The sequence below is a fragment of the Lithobates pipiens genome, unplaced genomic scaffold (assembly GCF_037356315.1).
Source record: "Lithobates pipiens isolate NorthernLeopardFrog02 unplaced genomic scaffold, aLitPip1_a1.2 Scaffold_28, whole genome shotgun sequence".
NCBI lineage: Eukaryota > Metazoa > Chordata > Amphibia > Anura > Ranidae > Lithobates > Lithobates pipiens.
In genome coordinates this window covers 43647295-43666280 of record NW_027507789.1, presented here as the reverse complement: position 1 = coordinate 43666280, position 18986 = coordinate 43647295, and the positions used below count along the sequence as shown (strand labels likewise).

Below are 18986 nucleotides of genomic sequence, written 5' to 3'. Positions count from 1 at the left end.
TAATATTACTAAACTACTCCTTTTGTCAACATGAATACAAATACATACAAACAAATACCATACATAGAGACATACTCTAAAGCTATAAATGATATAAATACATGTATAGCATAGAGCTGTGCCACCGCACAGTCATACACGCTTTTATGGATATTAGCCCAGGTGCAATCCGTAAAAAAGTATGTGAAATATTAATATGAAGCAGGTAGCAGGTGCAGTCAGCAGTACTTACAAAAGGAGACATTTTCCAACGTAGTTTAATCATACCTACCAACATTTTGAGATGGGAATGAGGGACACTTGCTTGCGAACGTATGTAGGCATAGGACACGCCCCCCCGACACACCCTCTTAAAGGAGAATTAACCAAAAAAAGGTTAATTAAATCCACAAGGACTTTTTTTTACCACTACTATTCCTTTATATTGGCTTTTAAATTAACCACTTCAATACAGGGCACTTAAACACCTTCCTGCCCAGACCAATTTTGAGCTTTCAGCGCTGTCACATTTTGAATGACAATTGCGCGGTCATGCTACACTGTACCCAAATGAAATTTTTATAATTTTTTTCCCACAAATAGAGCTTTCTTTTGGTGGTATTTGATCACCTCTACGGTTTTTATTTTTTGCGCTACAAATAAAAAAATACCGAAAATTTTGAAAAAAAAAAATGTTTTTTTTTGTTTCCGTTTCAAAACTTTGTAAATAAGTACGTTTTCTCCTTCACTGATGGGCACTGATGGGGCTACACTGATGGGCACTGATAAGGCGGCACTGATGGGCACCAATGATGTGGCACCAATGAAGTGGCACTGATGAGGTGGCATTGATGGACACTGATATGTGGCACTGATAGGCGGCACTGATAGGCGGCACTGATGGGCGACACAGATGAACACTGATAGGTGGCACAAATTGTCACTGATAGCTGGCACAGATTGGCATGGATGGGCATGGATAGGCGGCACAGATTGGCATGGATAGGCGGCACAGATGGGCATGGATAGGCGGCACAGATGGGCATGGGTGGGCACTGATAGGCGGCACAGGTGGGCACTGATAGGCGGCACAGGTGGGCACTGATAGGTGGCACAGGTGGGCACTGATAGGCGGCACAGGTGGGCACTCATAGGCGGCATTGGTGTTATACTGTACTAATGGATGCCAATCAGTGCCAAACAATAATGCATGCCAATCAGTGATGCCCATTGTGGGCACTGATTGGCATCCATTATGGGCACTGATTGGCATCCATTGTGCTGACTGGCATCCCTGGTGGTCTAGGGAGGATTACCTTTTCCCTGGTGGTCTGGTGGCGTCCCTGGTGGTCCAGTGTGGGCATCCTCGTGGGGGCTGTGCTGATAATCGATCAGCACAGACCCTCCCTGTCAGAGGAGCAGGCGATCGGCTCTCCTCTACTCGCGTCTGACAGACGCGAGTGAGGAAAAGCCGATCACCGGCTCTTCCCATTTACACTGTGATCAGCCGTGATTGGACACGGCTGATCACGTGGTAAAGAGTCTCCGTTGGAGACTCTTTACCGAGATCGTAGTTGCCGGGTGTCAGACTGACACCCCGCAACAACGATCGCCGCGATGCGCGCCCCCGGGGGCGCGCAGCAGCTCATAATCCTGATCGCGTCATATCACGTCCGATCAGGATTATGAAACCACTTTGCCACCGTCAATTGCCTATAGGGCGGGCGGCAAGTGGTTAACAAATGCAGCAATTTAGAAAGTGGATGAAAGGTTTAGCATTGGGAAACAAATTTGAAAGATAAAAAGTGCATTTTAGATACAACTACATAGATCAGACCAAAATGAGGGACAAATGAGGGGCAAAGAGGGACAGAGGGACATTGCTCCAAATCAGGGACAGTTGGGAGCTATGGTTTAATAAATGTCAATGTTTTGGTGGGGCACAGCCCGATTTACTCAAGACAAATGCAATTGTGACATACACAGGTATAAATTCCCAGGTACATATATACATTTATTTATTTATTTTGATTATATTTTATGTTTAACCACTTGACCACTGGGCACTTAAACCCCCTTCCTAACCAGACCAATTTTCAGCTTTTGGTGCTCTCACACTTTGAATGACAATTACTCAGTCATGCAACACTGTACCCAAATGACATTTTTGTCCTTTTTTTCACACAAATAGAGCTTTCTTTTGGTGGTATTTAATCACCACTGGGTTTTTTATTTTTTGCGCTTTTAATCAAAGAAGACTGAAAATTCAGTAAAAAATAAATAAGATAAAAATTATTTGTTTCTTTTAAAATGTATTGCAGAGTATTGGCAGAGTATTAGCGAGTATTGGCAGAGTATTGGCATATTATTGCGGAGTATTGCAGTGTTGCAGAGTATTGGCAGAGTATTGCAGTGTTGCAGAGTATTGGCAGAGTATTGCGGAGTATTGCAGTGTTGCAGAGTATTGGCAGAGTATTGCAGTGTTGCAGAGTATTGGCAGAGTATTGCACAGTGTTGCAGAGTACTGGCAGAGTGTTGCAGAATATGGGCAGAGTTTGGGCAGAGGATTGTCACTGAGCAGCGCTGTGGGCACTACACATCCAGCCCACAGTGCTGCTGCCATCTCTCCCCCTCTCCCGTCTCACTGTACCAATCGGTACAGAGAGAGGAGGGAGGAACTGGCGTCCTGACGTGTCGCCGGTTTGTTTACAAGTGACGGAGCGATCACGTGAAAAACGGCCGCGGTCATCGCCCATTTACCGTGATCCGTGATGCGCCGGGTCCAGAGGTCATGGATATTCCCGGGTGCGCGCCCCAGGAGGCGTGCGGGATCAAGATTTTGTGAGCATGTCCATGGACGCCCTCCAAGAATAAGCGACTGCGCTTTAGCCATCTTTCGGCTATGGCATGTGGTTAAAGAGGAAGTAAACTTCCTCTGCAGACATGTATCTTTAGGTAAGCCTATAATAAGGTTTACCTATAGGTAGTGTAAATATCTCCTAAACTGTTTAGGAGATATTTACATTACATGCAACCAGTGACATCACTGGAGCATGCGCTCTGAAGGAACGGCCACTGGTGCCATTCCTTCCGAGCCCTGTGCCGGGAACTGCGGCTCCCTCACACATGCTCTGGCCACTCACAGCGCTGGAGCCCACAAACCTAGATGTAACTCCGGGAAACATGTCAGCCATCTCTGCGGTGTGTGGGTGCCTTTGGAAGGCTTTGTTCTAAGGTAAGTATTTCATAATGAGCAAGTATACAATGCATAATAGCTCATTATATTTTGTCTTTGTCTTACAGGTTTTTTTTTTTTGCGTTTACAACCTCTTTTTTTAATTACGTTTTGCATATATTAAAGTACAAAAGACAAATGTCCATAATGGACCAGAAAGGTCTAAACATATCCAAAACAGGAAAACAGACTTACCATACATATACCATATTTATCGCCGTATAACATGCACTTTTTCCCCTTAAAATCAGGGGAAAATCGTGGGTGCATTTTATACGCCATATACGACATTGACCGTGCCGAGCAGAGTGTACTGTGTACTCGGCTAGGCTCAGCTCCACTCGCAGTCACGCCCAGTCCCGCCTCCTAGCATTTACGTCCCGCCATTGGACTGGTGTTGTGTCCATCATAGGAGCCGTGCCAAGGGGCGGGACGGAGGTGTGACTGCGAGCGGAGCCGAGTACTAGAGTACACGAGTACACAGTACACACTTGCCCTCAGAGACAGCGGGATGAGCCGAGATGAGCCAAATATCTCGGCGGCGGCACTAAATTTAAAAACCAAACATGCTGCAATTTTGGGTAAGGCTGCAGATGGACACTGGGGAAGGCTGCAGTTGAACACTGCAAGGCTGTAGATGGACACTGGGGAAGGCTGCAGATGGACACTGGGGAAGGCTGCAGATGGACACTGCAAGGCTGCAGATGGACGCTGTGCAAGGCTGCATTGATGGGCATTTAAAATGTACGTTTTTTCCTTAAACTTCCCTCCTAAAAGTTTTTTCCTTAAACTCCCCTCCTAAACTTAGGGTGTGTGTTATACGCCGATAAATACGGTAAGTGCTTTACAGTGAAATCAGTAGAAATCGTAAAAATTTGGTCAAGAGAGAGGACGAACAAAAATCTCCATAGCAAAATCTAACGTACATACTAGGTATGGTGAAAAAGTCAAACAAACAGAAAATAATAGGTTCCCATTTATAACATAGAGGAGATAACATACATGGATGTCCATTTGGAAAACCACCTCAGTGTCTAGGATGATATCAGGAGTGTTGAGCCTGAAAACAGGATAACACAAGTAAAAAAAAAAAAAAAAAGAGTATCAAAAGGAGGGAGAGAGAAAAGAAAGGAGGGGGGGTGAAGCGGAGAGGTAACTTGGTCACTGAACATTTATAAGAAGTCATGTGCACCAAACCCGATCCCGGAAGTACGTGCGCACACAAACAGTAGTAGCTTTATTATATTTTATACATTGCTGTATACTACATACACATTCTACTTTATATTATATGCATTATACACCCTGCACTAGATTAAGGAATAACGCCACTTTTGTTGTTTTTGTTGGGTGATCTATGTACATTGCAGGAATTTTAACAAACGTAATTGCAGATTCCTACCTGTTTCTGCCCTGAATAAAGAGCTTTTTGTTCAAGTTTGTGTCTTTGGATACTGATTCTGAATGAGAGTGACTTTTTGATTATTAATCAGCTGATGCACTTGCAGTATTCGAATGTGAAAAGTTGCAGTGTCAGCATCCCTGTAGAAGTGATTTGCCCCTTGGAAGCATCTCACCAAAAATGAATTTTTTTGGTTGCAGAAGATGCCTAAAATAAAACTTATATCTTAGTGTTGACTGCTGGGAAATTCAGCAAGCCAATCACACAAGCAGGAGGTGACAATTCTGTGGGTGTTTATTACACCAATAGTTTAGGGAACGCATCGAGGTCACCATATTGCATTATATTTTCCGGAAAATCACAGCGCTGCAGATTGAAAAGGAAAGGTCTTTTTTAATTTAATTCACATACAATATGGCTTGTGTGGCATTTATATATATGATAATATTATTTTTTTATTTGCAACTAGTTTTTTCATGGAAGTGGAGTTATCCTTTAAATGACATAGATAGCCTGCTTTAAGTCACAAGTCAATCTAGTTCAACCAAGAAAAAAAAAAAAAAAAGCATGCCCCGGGACTTGATGTCATAAGAGGTGGGGTCACTGTGTGACATCACTCGGTGACCACGCCACATGCCTATATAAGTCATTGCACACCTTGCACGTGGTATTAAAGTGGGAGAGAGCGCCATGTCAACATTGGAAGAAGAGAAGAGGGAAGAAGGACAGAGAAGACTGGGCCACCGCTAGCAAAAGAGCTGGAAGAAGATAGCAGAGGAGCCCGGCAGAAGAACCGGAGAGCGGGACAAGAACCAAAGACCGGGAGAAGAGGCCGGAGACCGGGAGAAGAGGCCGGAGAGTGGGAGAAGTGGCTGGAGAGCGGGAGAAGAACCGGAGAGTGGGACAAAAGGCCGGAGAGCACGAAGGAGTCAGAAGAGACCTCCGAAGTCGGAAGAAGACCCCCGGAGCTGCCTAATAAATTACTTTGAAAATCTGTCTAGTGTGTTTTTTTATTGACACTTTTTTCCCCAGGTGAATGGGTAGGGAGACAATGTACCCCATACTCATTCACTTAAGACGGGGGGCCCGGGATCTGGGGGCCCCCTAATTAAAGGGGGCTCCTGGATTCCGATAAGCCCCCTGCCCGCAGACCCCGATAACCAACAGCCAGGGTTGTCAGAAAGAGGCCCTTGTCCTCATCAACATGGGGACAAGGGGCTTTGGGAGGCCACAAGGTGCCCCCCTTCCCCAAAGCACCCACCCCCCCATGTTGAGGGCATGCGGCCTGTTATGGTTCAGGGAGGGACGTTCGCTCGTCCCCACTCCCTTTCCTGACCTGTGTGATCAGATAATGGTCTGTTATGGATTTTAGGGGGACCCCCATGCTGTTTTTTTTGGCATAGGGGGTTGCCCTTAAAATCCATAGCAGACCATTATCTGATCACACAAACCAAAGACATGCAGGTAGGTTAATTGGCTCATGTCCCAAATTGGCCCTAGTATATGAATGGGGACCTTGGATTGTGGGCTCCTTAAGGGTAGGGACCAATGTGAATGTGTAATGTACAGGGATAGGGACAATTGTAGATGCTCAGGTTGAACTGGATGGACTGGTGTCTTTATTCAACCTTACTAACTATGTAACTATGTAACATAAGGGCCTGGTATGCCCCTGGAGGGGAACCCATGCCAGTTTTATTATTAGAGAGGCAACATTGCCGCTTCTTTCTCGCAAATGTGACATTTTCCTATTGCAGCCAGCACGAGGTGTGCAGTACCCTGTTGCCGAGAACCAGCGCGATGGGATCGCGCTGGAAACACATTCTCATGGTCAGGTACTGTAGCTCTTAACCACTTCAGCCATGGAGGGTTTTACCAACTTCCTGACCTGTAAATATGAGATCTGAGGTCTTTTTGAGATATTTAAGAGGTCCTGTCATGCTTTTTTTCTATTACAATGGATGTTTACATTCCTTATAATAGAAATAAAAGTGACACAATTTTTTTTATAAAAGAACAGTGTAAAAATAAAAAATAAAAGGTAAAATAAATAAGAAAAAATACGTAAACGTGCCCTGTCCCGCCAAGCTCGCGTGCAGAAGCGAACGCATATCTGAGTAGCGCACAGATAAAAAAACACTGTTCAAACTACATATGTGAGGTATTGCCGTGATCGGTAGAGCGAGCGCAATAATTCTAGCCCTAGACCTCCCCTGTAACTCAAAACACGCAACCTGTAAAAATGTTTAAGCATTGCCTATGGAGATTTTTAAGGGTAAAAGTTTGTCGCCATTCCACGAGCGGGCGCAATTTTGAAGTGTGACATGTTGGGTATCAATTTAGACTAACTTTACTGTTGTCTTAATTTTTAATTTAAAAAAAGTGTATTTTTTTCAAAAAAAGTGCGCTTGTGAGACCGTTGCGCAAATACGGTGTGACAGAAACAACAATGCCATTTTATTCTCTACGGCGTTAGAAAATATATATATAATGTTTGGGGGTTCTAAGTAAATTTCTAGCTAAAAACACAGTTTTTAACTTGTAAACAACAAATCTTAGAAAGAGGCACGGTCCTTAAGTGGTTAAAGTGAACCTATCATTTCAGATCCTTTATGGCAGCAACTGTTAGCGGGCGTCCACTCACCTGCTGCCACCACGTCCCTCACCTTGTTGTGTCACTGCCGCATCACCAGCTGTCCCATTAAAGTGAATGGGACTGTTGGCGAGTCAACAGTGGGTCAGAGGAGTTGCTCTTTAAAAATTATGATTTAAATTGAGTTGACTTAAATCAAGCCTTTTTACTAGTGATTTAAATCCTAATTTAAATTGACTTGATTTAAATCAAATGCCCCCTGATCCGGAGAAAGGCAAAAAAAAACAACAACAAAGCATGATCCAATTTGCTATAGCAGGGAAAAAAAAGTCCTTCCTGATCCCCCTAAGTGGCAATCAGATTTTCCATGGATCAACTTTACCTATTAATGTTAGTACTTAGTTATATTATGTCAATTAAAAAAAAATTAAAAAATACATTCTCCTGTAAACTATTTACACTAACCTCTTGCACTGATAATAAGTGTTTTTTTTGGTAGATTATTATTATTATTATTATTATTAGACATGATTTATATAGCGCCAACAGTTTACGCAGAGCTTTACAATGTATAGGCGGACAACACAATTGCAGTACAGTTCAATAAAAAAGGTACAGGAGGGCCCTGCTTGTAGAGCTTACATTTTATAGGGGGTGGTACAAAAAGGTAATAGCTGCAGAGAATGATTTGATGGGGGGTAGCTCGGGGACAGTTAGGTGGGTGTGGGATAGGCTTCCATGAATATATGAGTTTTCAGGGATCTCCTAAAGGTGGCCAGGGTAGGGGCTGATCGGATATACTGGGGCAGGGAGTTCCAGAGGATGGGAGAGGCTCTGGAGAAGTCTTGAAGGTGAGCATGGCAAAAGGTAACAAAGGAGCTAGAGAGCAGGAGGTCCTGGGAGGAGTGGAGGGGACGATTTGGGTGATATCTGCAGATGAGGTTAGTGATGTAGATAGGGCGATGTTATGAATGAAGTTATGAAGTTATAGGTATGAATAAGTTGCTTTGTGGTGTCATTAGTCAGGAAGGGTCGAATTCTGGAGATGTTGCGAAGGTTAAGGCGGCAGGATTTAGCCAGTGATTGGATATGGGGGCTGAAGGAGAGGTCAGAGTCAAGGATTACACCCAGGACCCTGATAATTTAGATACTTATAGGGGTTGATTTACTAAAACTGGAGTGCAATATCTGGTGCAGCTCTGCATAGAAACCAGCTTTCAGGTTTTTTTTGAACAAGCTGAAGTTAGAAGCTGATTGGCTACCATACACAGCTGCACCGGATTTGTACTCTCCACCCCACAATGTCTTTTATTGGAGAACTACAGTCTTTTTAAAGCAGACCATCTTGCTTTTGTTATTGAATAAAACTGATGTCCAACCCCCAAAATACTTTCCAGTTAACATCATGAGATACAAAACCTCCCCAAAATTAATTATGTGCCCCCCCACATTTATTTTTTTCTATGGTCACCCATCAGTGACCATATGATGCTTTACAAGTGGTCTCCCTTCTTTTCGAGCAGAAGTCTGTGAATCTAGAAAATAATGTCATGTCAAATATTTTTAATGCCCAATTTTTGGACCTTAAATAATGTTAGAGTATAGCCTATGTATAGCCAGCATATGTATTCTTCATTTCACAAAAGCAACTAAAACGGAAATACATAAAAACTTGGAGATCAAAAAGATTAATATAGAATCAGCATGGGCAGAGTAATAAGAAACGGGATAATAAGAGGAGGAATGGAGCAACATAGATACCTAAAATCTTTGTAGAGTCAGAGGGACAATAGCATATATAATATAAGTTTAATTTGAATAACTATTAAACGACATATGTACAATAACAAAATATACTTCAAATACTTTTTTCATCTTTTCAGAACCAAATTCCAATCATTTTATTATTCCTACAAAACTCAAAGCCAATAAATAGGTTTTATTCCAGAAACTGTACCATACCTACAGAGTTACATTTCCAAAAACAAATATTTGGAGGGTTTTCAAAGCAAGTTATAAATGAACATTGCCTGTTTCTGTAGGTAAACCAAAAAACAAACAAAAAAAACCCCCCCAAAAAAAACCTTTGCAATGATTAATTTATTTGTGTGTGTGTATATATATATATATATATATATATATATATATATATATATATATATATATATATATATAGATAGATATATATAGATAGATAAATAGAGAGATAGATACACACATACATATACATCTGTCTTGAGGCATATTTGTACAATGAGAAGGTAAAACATCCTGGAAAAAAAAAGCTTTAGGGGACTCTACAATTTTCAATCAAATCCTCAACCATGTTGACATGCCCTTTGCTCATACATATCATATCTCATTTGAAGAGACAAAGGGGCCCAGAGAAAGACTTGTTTCATCTTAATTATTTTTATTTGCTAAAGATACAGTCTATATATACAGCTCTTGCTGGATTGTTGGGTCTCTGTCCTATAGGATTACATTTCACAAAAGGAGAAAGCAGTTCTAGCCATGCCTAACTGCATACTAAATATCAGGTAAGTGTGAAATAAATTCTTCTTGTTTGTGGCAAAGCTGGATTTTTTTTTTTAAGATGATAAATTAATTGTTTATCTTTAAAAAAAAATATATTGAATTAAGTTTACGTAAGTCTTTTTATATGAATAATGGTTTTCAATTCAACCAACCTGCACATTTTCCATGTATTGAATCATTATAAATTAAATATTGGTTTTGAAAGAGCCTTTGAAGTATTCTGACATGTTTTTACCATTATTTAGGTTGTGCTGAAAATGCTTGTGCAGTACTGTCAATTTAAACATTTATTTATTTATTTTTATTCTATTTAGAGTCTGCTTAGCAAAGCTTTGGAAATTAATTGAGTTTTTTTTTTTTTTTAAGAAGCTATAACGTTTTTTCCCTACATAGAATGCAGTTTGTGGCAAACACATTACAAGAAAATAAACCTGCAAAAAAAAAAAAAGTTTTCTATTTTGTTAATCCGTGTCCAGCAGTTAATAGTTTGTGCAAATTAAAGCAAATATTGCAGTTGTTAATACTATAAAATAAATTTGAGACAAACCACAAATACAACCAAATAGATCAAATTAATATTTTAAAACAAATTTTGCAGTTGTTAATACTATAAAATAAACTAGAGACAAACCACAAATACAACCAAATAGATAAAAAAAAATTCAAACAAATATTGTAGTTGTTAATGGTATGAATTAAACTTGAGATAAACCACAAATACAACCAAATAGATAAAAAAAATGTAAACATATATTGTAGTTGTTAAGACTATGAATTAAACTCGAGACAAACAACAAATACAACCAAATAGATAAAAAAAAAAATTAAAACAAATATTGCAGTTGTTAATATTATGAATTAAACTCGAGACAAACCACAATATAACCAAATATATATATATATATAAAGAATTTACACTATTTAAAAAAAAAATAGCTAGAATTAACAAACAATCCAATTTGTTGCTTTAAACTGATTTGTCACATACAAGACAAAAATAATTTATTTGTAGAGTAGACTCTACAGAATTTTTATGATTTCATTTGAAAGTGTTTTTAATTGTGGTAGCCAATCAGTAAACTACAACAGCTAAATTGTAACTTTGAACAAAAGAAAAAGTTAAACAAGGTCATGCTTAATTTATTATTTTAAATGGTTTGGGGATCCTATTTCTTTTTCTTTTTATTGTTACAATCCAAGCAACTATTGCCATGCAATCAGACTTTTGGCATGTTTTGTTTAAATCTGCAGCACTTTTCTAGAAATTAGCAGAGTAGGAACAGCAGTGGTAACAAAGATCACCACTGCTCTGCATGCTCAGAATGATTAAACCTGACAGCACCCTCAGTGTATTTTGTGTTATGTTAGTGAAAACATGTTACTCTGTCTAATCAGTGCACTGACGTGTTTTTTTTTTGTTTTGTTTTTTGCACAGTGCCTCTTCGATAATTTAGCAATTTAAATATGTTACCAAGAGCAACACATCTAGTCAGCCTATAAATAACCAGCTTTAGGGGCAAATATTTTTGTCCCGAGAAATAATTTAGGCATGACAATTGTCCTTTTCAAGGCATGACAACATTTTTTTTTTTATTATTAAAATGTATGTAATCTTTTTTTGCTCCCCTGATCTGTTATATATAGTACTGAAAGAGTTCTGTTATATCTGTTCGGTAATTGAAAAAAATACCTGTTGATCCTGCCAGGAATATCATGAGTTGATACTAGGCATGGCAATTCGTTTAAAAACAAATAGAAATTAAGCTGAAATTTGAATCCTTCAGACATTCGGATGCATTCAAACGTCCGAAGAAAAAAATAAGGAATTTCAACGAATATAAAAGGAAATGTAACGGAAATGGCATGATTTGTTAATTCATTAAAGGTCTAATGAAACAGCAGGTCAACCCGTAATGGCATAATAAATGATCTGAATTAATTATATTGATTTGTTTTTATTCTATTAGTGAGCAACTGAGCAAGTGGAAAGGAATTGATACGTCCGTAAATTATAACGAATGAATAGTCTATTAAATTCAAATTCGTTCGTTATTCCAGATGCTCGAGAGTTACTGTTTTCTAGTCCAGTCAGTTGATTCGTTTTGTGTTGGGGGCTGAATTACTGGCATGGAATAGATCAAACGGAGTAAGTCAAGCGACTTTTCGAATTACGAACCGTTATCACGAATAAATATACATACGTAAATAACAGATTATCTGAAAATGAAACAATTAAACAATAAAACAAAATGATTCGTTCTAATGAATATCTATGCGCTACAGAAATAACAATTTATCCGAAACTGAATTAACGTAATATAACGAATATAAAAGAACTAAATAATGTATTTTATGCATGAAAACAAAACTAAACAAAATTTTCCATCATACACAAGTCTAGTTGATACCTTTGTGTGCTGCACATTTTACACATTTTGTCTGAGGACTGCAGAACCCCAACCCTCTATGATAAAGAGATGAGGAGGGGGAAGTGTTCTGAGTGGTTTCTCATGCTGTGTGCTTAATCCAGGTCAGTGACTTGTAAAGTATCCAGTGGGAACTAGCATTTTCAGAAGAAGGTCAGCAATGGCAACCTTCATATTTCTTTTAGCTCAGCTTGCTTTTAACTATACGTTGACAGGCTGCTAATTGCTTTCAAATGCTTTAGCATACCAAATGTAAAAGAAGACCCCTATTTTGTAATGAAAAATGCAGATATTTAAACAGTTTTTTCCCCTTAAAACAGTAATATTAAATGTATTTAACAAAATATTGAAGTCATTGAATCCTTCTCACAGAATGAATTGGCACATACACTTACAGTACATTATTTAAAAAAAAATATATACATTGTATTACAAATTCTTTAAAAAAGAGTAATTGGGGTACTCTCATTTTTTAAAGAATTTGTAATAAAATGTATACTTTTTTAAATAATGTAAGTGTATGTGCCATTTCATTTTGTGAGAAGGATTCAACACCTATAAAATCCCTATGCTTGTCGAAATATTTTTTTTCGACATCGTTTTCAGATGTGGTGCTGATTAATACAACTGGACTCATTCATAATCAACAATCTATTTAACAAAATATATAACTTGTGTTTACCTGGTTGCTACAAAATTAAAATTGATGTTAAAATAATTTGTTTTTGTTTTTTAGTTTTATTAATGAAACACAGTAATTATTGGAGGAATTTTCCATGGGAATAAAAAAATCGAGAATGTCTCCTCTTTATAAATTAAATAAAAAGGGTTTTGGAAAAAACACAGTTTATTTTTGTAAGAAAGAAGTCACTGAGAGAAGTACACATTATAAATGGTGGGTGAGGGTACTATCAGGGGGGGGGGGGTTCTTTCTGTTCACAGAAACAGGCACTTTTAAGGAGGAACCTTCAATAGGTGGTAATAAAAATTCACGGAAATAAGGAGTGTCACAAAGTTTTGCAAGTTTTACAAACTTAACAAGGATAATAACACAGTGGCTTAGTAGCCCCCCCCCTTTTTTTGTGGGGGGGGGGGGCTGGATGGTGGGAGACGGTGAGATATCTTTAACATGATGGAGTATATTAGGAGATAGATCCATGTTTGTGTTGATTGTATTTTATGTTTTGTATATTATGTATGCTATATATATATGCCTATATATACTTGTATGGTTCTGAAATTTATTGAAATGGAATGTTTTTATGTGTTTTATGTATATAACAATTTAATAAAAATAATTGAAAGAGGAAAATAATTTGCAAAAATAATTATAATAATAATAATATAATAAAAAATATAATAATTATTTAGTTTTAACATTTATCTAAAACCGATTAAAGGGAATTTGATCAATGCAAAATACCGGTGTGATAAGCTTTTTAAGCTAGCTGTCATTTTCTGACACTTAGGCCACACAGTAGTTCTGGGGTATTGAAACTGAACCATTTCAAGCATTGTTATGTCAGAACTGGCATGCAGTCCTGAAGTCATAGATTGGCAGCTTTTATGTGAGATATGTTATAGGCTATAATAATAAATGCTGTGTTGAGATACTTGTAATAGCTGTTGTAATATTTTCTGATATATTACTACACTCGTCCAAAGCAGAGCTTTTGTTTTTAGTTTATTTTTATTGCACAATATTACTTTAAATTATACTCTTTGCCATTTAATTAAAAATTTCATGTAATCGTAATTATACATACTTTAAAGTTGTTCTGCATTTTTACAATCAATAAACAGGAAATATTTGTTTTATAGATGAGAGAATATTAAGAATAACAGAAGGGATAAATATATGATTGCCAGTGATCAATATAACATAGTTTAGGTATTACTCTTTAAGTAATAAAACACTTAACCAGTTCTGGAACTTTGATATAGCTTTGGATACATGGTTTATATTTATAAAATAAATATTAATTATGCTATAAATGTATTATTTGTATTTTTTTAAGACTATTGTAGAAAATTCACATAAACCAGTGGTATTATTTTACAAGTTAATAATGCAGAAAAGTTTGTTATTTCACTTAAGTAAAAATCTGAATAAATCCTAAAAATCTGTTTACTGTATTATAAAAATGTTGAAGGAAAGAAAAGAGAAATACCTTTTTAATCTGGTCATCATTTGAAGTTTGCCTTTTTATTTTTACCACCATACTTGAAGTCTTTTTTTAATATTGCTTCCAAAACCCAATAACAATCTTTGATGTTTTGCTCAATCACGAGTGAAAGGGATTGTTGAAGAAAACCTTGGCTGTGTTTAAGCATCCAATCACATTTGGAGAATTCTATATCTGAAATTTGTATTAAGCATATCAACCGTCTAACAAAATAAATGGGCAAGTGCAAAGCTTATTATTTTAGTAAATCACTCCAAAAATTTCCCCACAGACATCCTTCAAGGATCTTGTCTCATTTTTCATCTAAAACTAGAATGTCATATATTATTAAGAAAATAAGAAAGATGCAATGTGATACTTCCTACGTGACACGGCCCTAAATTAATTATGACTCAACATGTATCAAAATTTCCAGGACAAAGGAAAGAATTTTATCTTTAATTTCTAAATATCATCTGGATTAAACTGTCACTGCTGTAAGCCATGTAAGCAATTATTCTATTTAAAGACTAATGCCGCGTACACACGACCAGACTTTTCAACATCAAAAGTCCGACGGAACAATTCCGGCAGACCATTCGATCGTGTGTGGGCTGCAGCGGACTTTTGATTTGCAAAAGTCTGACAGACTTTAGAAATGGAACATGTTTCAAATTTTCAAAAACTCTGCCGGACCCAGTTCCTACCGAGAAATCCTCTCGTGTGTATGCTAGTCCGACGGACAAAAACCGACGAGAGGGCAGCTATTGGCTACTGGCTATGAACTTCCTTATTCTAGTCCAGTCGTACGTCATCACGTTCAAATCCGTCGGACTTTGGTGTGATTGTGTGTGGCCAAGTCCGTTCATTCGGAAAGTCCGTCAGAACTCTGTCAGAACTCCGTCAGAACTCCGTCGAAAGTCTGTTGGACCTTGTCCCTCGAAAAGTCCGGTCGTGTGTACGCGGCATTAGTCTATTTATGACTGCTGACAAGATAAATAATTGTTAAATTTTTCTTATTTCAAACATTAATGCCATTTATGGAGTAGTGTATTTCGAATTTAGAAGTCACTGGTATATTTTCCTATAGGATTCAGAATATCCTTATAGTATTTTTTCCTGGTTGTCAGATCTCAGAAGTGGTGATGGCAACAACCTTTGTTCTGAAGTGAATATGCTTCAGTCAACTGTACAGTAAATTCATACTGTTACTGCTGGTGTGTCCAAAAATAGGATTAGCAGATTATTATGTTAAGTAAAAAAAAAGAAAAAAGAAACTTTAAAAGCATATAATTACTTAAAGTGATTGTAATGCCGCGTACACATGACTGGATTTTCTGGCAGACTTGGTCCGATGGTCTTCCTGACGGACTTTCGGCAGAGTTCCAACTGACTTTCCCGAATGAACGGACTTGGCCACACACGACCGGACCAAATCCGTTAGAAAGTCTGTTCATTTTGAACGTGATGACATAAGATGGGACTAAAAAAGGAAATTCAATAACCAGTAGCTTCCCTTGCGTCATATTTAGTCAGTTGAACCAGCATAGAGACTAATGGTTTTCCCGATAGGAATTGAGTCCATCAGACAGATTTGAAACATGTTCTATTTCTAGGTCCGTCTGATTTTTTTAACGAAAAACGATTGGATTAGCCCACACACGATCGGATTGTCCAACGGACTGATTCCGCCGGACCTAGTCTGTAAGTCTGGTCGTGTGTGTGCGGCATAAGGGTTGTTTTTTTTAAAATAACAAACATGTCATACTTACCTTCACTGTGCAGCTCGTTTTACACAGAGTGGCCCCGAACCTCATCTTCTGGGGTCCCCTGGCGACTCTCACGGCTCCTCCCCACATCAGATAACCCCCTAGGAGAAGCGGTCTCCGAGAGGGTTACCTTGCGGGCGTGCTCCCGAGTCCAGCATTAAGCCTCCATAGCCACCGTCACTCACGTCACTGTATTTGATTGACAGCAGCAGGAGCCAATGGCTGCTATCAATCTATCCAATCAAGAGCCAAGAACCCTGGGCAGAGAGACAGCGCATCCCTGCCGGGTCAAGTTCCAGGGCTCAGGTAAGTAAAACGGGGAGGCTGGGGGGGGTGGCGGTCACTGCCAGGAATATTTACAACCCCTTTAAAGTGCTACTAAACCAACAACAATAAAACTGTGGAAGAGGTTATTCCAGCTGTAAAATAGCTGTTTGATCCTGTCTTCTCTGATCCTCCCCTCATTCCATGGTCCACAATCCAACACCTGATCATTCAGAGCCTTAGGGGCACCCTGCACATGCTCAGTTTAGTGTGTATTGCAAGAGAGTTTTTTTTTGGGGGGGGGGGGGGGTGCGTGTGATTGGCACAGGGCAAATCAGCACTGTCCGGACAGAGGGCCAGGAGTCATGCAGCCTCATAGGACAATCAAGGGAGAATGAAAACTCCTCCTACAAGCTTTAGCCATTACTCTGCCGGCCACTGATAGAAGTCATAGAACTGTTATATACTGCTGATGAGAAAAGGTATTTAGCAGTTTATATTTACTAAAATATTTGTGTTTTCATGTTCTGTGTACTGAGGGAGACCAGATATATTGAATGCAAGCTCCTGGGTTTAGTAACACTTTAAAGTGGAACAGCACTTGATGGGACAGACTACCAGTCACGTGATCACTGGGACAGCCAATCATAATAGCCACATGACTGGGAAGTCCATGTAATGCTTCCGTCAGCTATAAAGGGCTATATATATATATATATATATATATATATATATATATATATATATATATATATATATATATATATATATATATATATATGTTTACTGTTTCATTTGTAAAATAATCTGTATATCTACTACTTACTGCAGTGCCCCGTACACACGATCAGACTTTCCGACAACAAAACTGTGGATTTTTGTTTGAAGGTTGTTGGCACCAACTTGTCTTGCATACACATGGTCAAACAAATGTTGGCCAACAATTACGAATGTGCTGACATACAAGACGTACGACGAGCCAAAAAAAAGGAGGTTCAATAGTCATGTCATTATGAAGGCTAGTTTTACAAGACTGAGCACTTCGGCTCGTACTTGATTCCGAGCATGCGTGAACTTTTGTGGGACGGTCTTGTGTACACACGATTAGAAAGTCCAACAAGAAAGTTTTGTTGGCGGAAAATCTGAGAACCTGCTAGCCAACAACGGTTGGCAGAAATTCCGACAACAAATGTCCGATGGAGCATACACACGGTCAGACTTTCAGACAACAAGCTCACATCCAACATTTCCCATCAGAAAGTCTGACCGTGTGTATAAGAGTTTAAAAAAAACATGTCTCATATATTTAGAATTTATTATAATTGTTAATAAAGACTTACCTGTATTTGAAATATATACAGGTAAACATATAAGTATAATCAGGATAGCTATTTTTTTTTTTCTTGATATGAAAGTGAGATGGCACTTTCTTGTTTTAGGACAAGTGATTGATGACAAATAAAAGGGATATTTATATTCAAGTATATTAGTCTCAAAGGTTTATATGTTTAATAACCTCATTCATGTGTTCAAATTGGAAGATTTTAGAGGTAATCAACACTGTAACTTGATATGATTTGTACTGAGGTTCACCAGCCTAATATTTGGTGAGAAGTTAAAAATAATATATTCAGTAGTGGCGTAACTGAAAAAGACCAATCCTCGTCCATTCTGCAATACTAAAAATCAGTCAGTGCTCATCTTGAGTTTAAATAACTCAATAAATGTTAAGTCCCAACTTTAAGAATTTAGGACTGGAAATTGCATCTATTGTTCAGGTGGAAGACAGAGTAAGATTTCAAGTCCCAAATGATTTGCTTTTTAAATATAACTGTCTCTGTGAAAGTTTTGATGACAGGATTCTATCAACTTTAAGTACATTCCAGGGTTTGGAAATGATTCATCTCACAAGATGCAATTGTAACAAAATCTCATTTATTTCCCAGATCATTCACACGCTCCTATCTTCTAGTAATCTATCCCTTGTCCTAATTTTTATACTTCCATCTATAAAGCCTTTTCTTCTATCCCTTTTCTACTGATTTGCTGCCCCCTAAAATATATAAATTGACTGAAATTGTGTTTTAGATGCATGAATTGATCGTTGGGGGTGTTCATAAATCATTTTAGATTGCAAAGGATGCTAAGAATATAGATATTACAATCAACTTGTTTTGTTTTTTTAAAGACCTATTCAAAATATGATTATTTTCAATGAAAAGTAGTCCATAAAATAAACTCTTTCTTTGCTGACAGTGTAAAACTTTTGATTATAATCTTCTCTATTACTATGACACTATAAATTGATCAAATGCATCCTTGGACCCACACCAAATAAAAAACGTAATGTCCATATACCTTTTCCACAAGCTATGAGCCTAGCTTCCGGTTCTGCAAAAGAAACCTAGATTACAAGCTGCAATATATAAGTTTGCAAAGCTGGATGCAAAATTAATTCCCATTGTAGTCCCGATAAGTTAAAGGAAAAAATATTTTCCGACACCAAAATAGTAATAGTAAACTAAATCAAATCAAGTCAATCTGTAAAGAATCTGCTCTCCCAAGTCTTCAGTTAATCAAAACACATACGTTATCAAGTGAAATACCAATATGCA

The 18986-nt window shown here is 38.1% G+C and overlaps 1 protein-coding gene across 1 annotated transcript in view; it reads left to right on the top strand.

The window, feature by feature from the left end:
- Positions 1–9591: 9591 nt before the first annotated feature.
- LOC143935351 (agouti-signaling protein-like) overlaps positions 9592–18986 on the top strand; it is a 205136-nt gene continuing 195741 nt past the window's right edge. Inside the window, exon 1 of the mRNA XM_077459158.1 lies at positions 9592–9749. The gene's annotated coding sequence lies outside the window, so the exon portion shown is untranslated. The remainder of the gene's footprint in view (positions 9750–18986) is intronic.